At 42.3% G+C, this 4,545-nt stretch overlaps 1 pseudogene; it reads left to right on the top strand.

Moving 5' to 3' along the window:
- Positions 1–2,219: 2,219 nt before the first annotated feature.
- Positions 2,220–2,774, top strand: LOC103745795 (annotated as a pseudogene).
- Positions 2,775–4,545: the final 1,771 nt, after the last annotated feature.

The raw sequence follows: 4,545 nt of genomic DNA, 5'->3' as shown, positions 1-4,545 counted from the left end.
AGCCTTTGGAAGATTGTGTCACCATCTGTCATTTTTCTAGAGACTAATCAACACTATACAAGACTTTCAAAAGGCTTTGTTTATGTTTAAATGGCAAGAGTATGTCAAACATCACAGAAGCCATTGCAGCTATGTACGATCTGCCCGCACAAGAGCGTAGAGCAACTGAGAATCAAGGTTGTGGTTGTCCCAGCTGGCCACCTTTCAAGTCCTAAATAGCAGAACATAACTTGATTAGCAGTCAAATATCAAAGGCAAAAGCATGACTGTTTTGCTGTTCAGAGGAGCTCTCGCAGGGAAAGCCAACAGAAAAAAAGTAAGTGTGCTTGTTACAAGAAAGAAAAACTTAGAAAGCAGGAAGGTATCAAGGTACCACTTTATCCTCTTCACATCTCCCAAATCATAACATCAAGCCTACACTACTTTACACCTACACTGTCTATAAGGTCAGTCTTAACAGGTCTCCTAACATGGTCCTAACACTCTAAATTCTACCACCTCATTCTTCTCACTTAACCATCCTTCAGAGAACAGCCAAATAATCATCCTAAGTAAAATATCACCATGGTAATTTTCCTTTTACAAAATCTTTAACACCTTAGATTATGCGGTCTATAGTTAAGTTCAATATTCAAAGTCATCATTCAATCTATTTACACACACACACACACGCTCACACGCACACACGCTCGCTTACTCATTCACATACATACACACGTACATGCATGGTCTTTGAGACAGGGTCTTTCTGTGTTTCCCAGTCTGGCCTGGAACTTACAGTAATCCTCCTCCCTTCACTCCCAAGTACTAGGATACCACCATGCCCAACTAATCTCACACATCTGGAAATCAGCCACGGCATTTTCTCTTCTCCACCTATGGAAAACTACTCCCAGACTATCACAACTGCCACTGGATGTGAACACTTACATGTGCCATTTTGAGAACATAGATGAGTAAAGCAGAAAGTCAAGAAGCTTGCCTACTGAGAATCATATTTGATTTACTGTCTATATGACATGCAGTTGGTTGTTTAATTTGTCTGCATCTCAGTTTCCTCACCAGAAAAATGGGAGACAGTGGTGTCCATATCATTGTGTGTATATGTGAATTACACAATTAATCTGAGTGAAACATACAAAACAGTGTGGATACTCTCAACAGTGCTGGACCCTGAGTTTTGTAGTACTGAGCATTACACAATGCTAAATGGACCACTCGTCGATGTCTTTGGATGAAAGAATCAGGTAGAATTAGACTGTTATGTGGCCAAATAGAAGATGCTTGTGTTCAACATATGACTTCTTAAAATTTTTTAAATTCTCTTTTTTAAGATTTTTTTGTGTGCATGTTCCTACTCAAGTTTATGTGCATCACATCCATGTAGGAGCCCATGGACATCAGAAGAGGATGTAGAATCCTCTGGAATTAGATCTACAGGTTGTTGTGAGCTGCCATGTAGGTACCAGGAACTTAACCCAGGTCCTCTGTGAGACCAGTAAGTGTTCTTAACCACTGAGCAATCTCTCTAGCCCCTTGAGTTTTTCTTTCTTAGCACTTAACTATCTAAGTTTTGGGGGTGGAGGCAGGTGCATATGTACTAGGCACATGTGTGGAGGTTAGTGGACAACTTGAGTGAGTTGGTTTCCCCCTCCAGAATATGGATCCCAGGGCTTAAAGACAGATCCCCGGACTTGGTAGCAAGGGCCTTTACCTGCTGAGTCATTTCACCAATCCCCAAAATTTCTAAATTAGTTAGGGATGTTTATTTTTTAATTATCATTTTCAGAAACATTTCAGAAATCTCATCTGCTTTTTTTTTTCCTTCTCATAATAAAATCCAACCAAGGCAAAGAAAAAGAAAAGGATTGATAGGAAAGAGGTATCAACCATGTGTGCTCCTCTCTGTTCCTTCGCATGGGTATGCAAACCCTCTTCTGACGTCCTTGGACACTGCACATGTGTGCTCCTCTCTGTTCCTTCGCATGGGTATGCAAACCCTCTTCTGACCTCCTTGGACACTGCAGACATGGGTGCACTTAACATACCACACACACACACACACACACACACACACACACACACAAGCAATAAATAAAATTTTTAAATGAAAACAGAAAGCCCCCAAGTTAACTGGCTTCATTTATGGCATGCTCTCTCACTATCTTTGCTTAGTTTTTTTTGCCTCAGCAAAATGATAAAATCACTTTTGGCTTTCGGCTAGGAGGGGGCTAAGGTGCAACTTCCTTCCATGGTCCAGAATCTGGGTTCATCTGACACCAGCCACCTCCATTATGCCACCCAAGTTTGACCCCAACGAGATCAAAGTCATGTACCTGAGGTACACCAGAGATGAGGGTGGTGCTACACCCACCATGACCCCAAGATCGGTCCCCTGGGTCTGTCTCCAAAATAAGTTGTTGCATTGCCAAGGTAACCAGAAATTGGAAAGGTCTGAGGCTTACAGTGAAACTGACTGTTCAGAACAGGCATGGCCAGATTGAGGTCGTACCTTCTGCCTCTGCCCTGGTCATCAAAGCCCTCAAGGAGCCATTAAGAGACAGAAAGAAACAGAAAAACATGAACCACAGCAGAAACACTGCTTTTGATGAGATTGTCAACACTGCCTGACAGATGCAGCACCGATCTTTAGCCAGAGAACTTTCCTGAACTATTAGAGATCCTGGGGACTATATAATCTGTGGGCTGCAACTGTGGGTGGCCATCACCCTCATGACATCAACAGTGGTGCAGTGGAAAGCCCAGCTAGTTAAGCAAGAGAAACTATTTCAATAAAAGAGGCTCTGACCAAAAGAGATGAAACCAGGGCTGGTGAGATAGTTTGGTGGTAAACACACTTGCTGCCCAGCCTGATGACTTGAGTTTGATCCCCGGTACCCACATGGTGAAAAGGGAGAGCCAACTCCTGCAAGTTACCCTCTAACCTCCACGTGTGCACCATGGCACATGTGCCCCCACACACAATAAAGAAATGTAATAGCAAAGTTTTAAATGATAAATAACATTTTATTACTACTTCCCAGAACTCTCAAAAAGCACAACTGGTCAATGCAGTGAACTTGCCTAGACCGTGTGGCAAAGCCTTCTCTTATGTCTAACAACTACCACCAATATCAGATCCAAATTTGACACTGTTTCCCCAACTCTGCGGCAAATAGGTAATGGGTCCAGTGATTATGAGCAACTCAGGCTAAAGACTAGTTTGAAATGTTGAATACTACAGACCTAAGTAATTACAAACCCAGAATCTAAACTGACTTGTCACTCATATGCTAAGTAAATATTTTAAGTGCTTTCCCCATTCACCTTCTGTTCCCACAAGTTTTTAACACTTTATTTATTTATTATCTATTTATTTATTTATTTAATGTGTATGAGTGTTATGCCTGCATGTGTGTAAGGGCACCCACGTTGTGCAGTGCCTGCAGAAATTAAAAGAGAGCATCAGAGGCCCTGGAACAGATGGTTGTTAGCTATCATGTATGTGCTGGGAACTGAACCCAGGTCCTCTGCAAGAGCAGCTAATGCTTTTAACCACTGAGCCATCTTTCCATCCCCTATTCTCACAAGTCTTTGATGCATTCTTTTTTTCAAATTTAGCCATAGACCCTAATTTTCTAACATGTATATACTCATTTTTTAAGGTTTTTTGGTCTTTTTGAGACAGGGTCTACCTGTAGCCCCAGCTGTCCTGGAACTCACTATATAGACCAGGCTGGCCTTGAACTCACAGAGATTCACCTACCTCTGCCTCCCAAGTGCTGGAAGTAAAGGCATGCACCACCACACCCGGCACAATTTATTTTATTTTTAATTATGTGTATATGGGGGGAGGGGGTATGTCCACATGAGTTACAAGTACCGGTGGAAGCCAGGTGCATCAGATCTGCCTGGAATTGGAATTACAGGTAGTTGTGAGCTGCCCAATATGGGTTGCTGGGAGCCAAACTCAGGTCCTTTGCAAGAGCAATATGCACTCTTAGCCAATGAACCATCTCTCCAATCCCTATATAGTTGTTTTTGAACTCTGTGTGTGTGTATGTGTGTGTGTGTGTGTGTGTGTATGTGTGTGTGTATCTGTGCACTTGTCCAGGTGTGTGCACTCATGCCTGTGTGCATATGCATGTAAAGGCCAGAGGTCAATGTCCGGTGTCATCCTCAGGTGCTTTCCACTTAACTTTTTGAAACAAGGTTTCTCACTGAACCTGAAGCTCACCAATTCGCCTAGACTAACTGGCCAGAGCACCAAAGAGATCCACCCATCTCTATCTTTTCAGCACTGAGTTTACAAATATGCGCCACTATGCCCAGTTTTTTTCCTTTTTAGTATGGGTTCTGGAACTCGAAATCAGATCTCCAGTTTGCACAGCAATCACTTTACTGACTGACCCATCTCCACAGCCCTATTTTTCAGGATTCATAAATTCCTGCACTTTCTTCTAAATAGTAAACTTTTATAAAGGTTTCTCTTTGTCTGAAAAGGCGGGCTATATGAAAAGCTAGCCTTTTTCTTTGAACTAACGT

Source organism: Nannospalax galili, unplaced genomic scaffold, assembly GCF_000622305.1.
Source record: "Nannospalax galili isolate Female #2095 unplaced genomic scaffold, S.galili_v1.0 scaffold283, whole genome shotgun sequence".
NCBI classification, from domain to species: Eukaryota; Metazoa; Chordata; class Mammalia; order Rodentia; family Spalacidae; genus Nannospalax; species Nannospalax galili.
The sequence above is the reverse complement of the archived record's forward strand: the minus strand, read 5'-3'. Positions and strand labels throughout refer to the sequence as shown.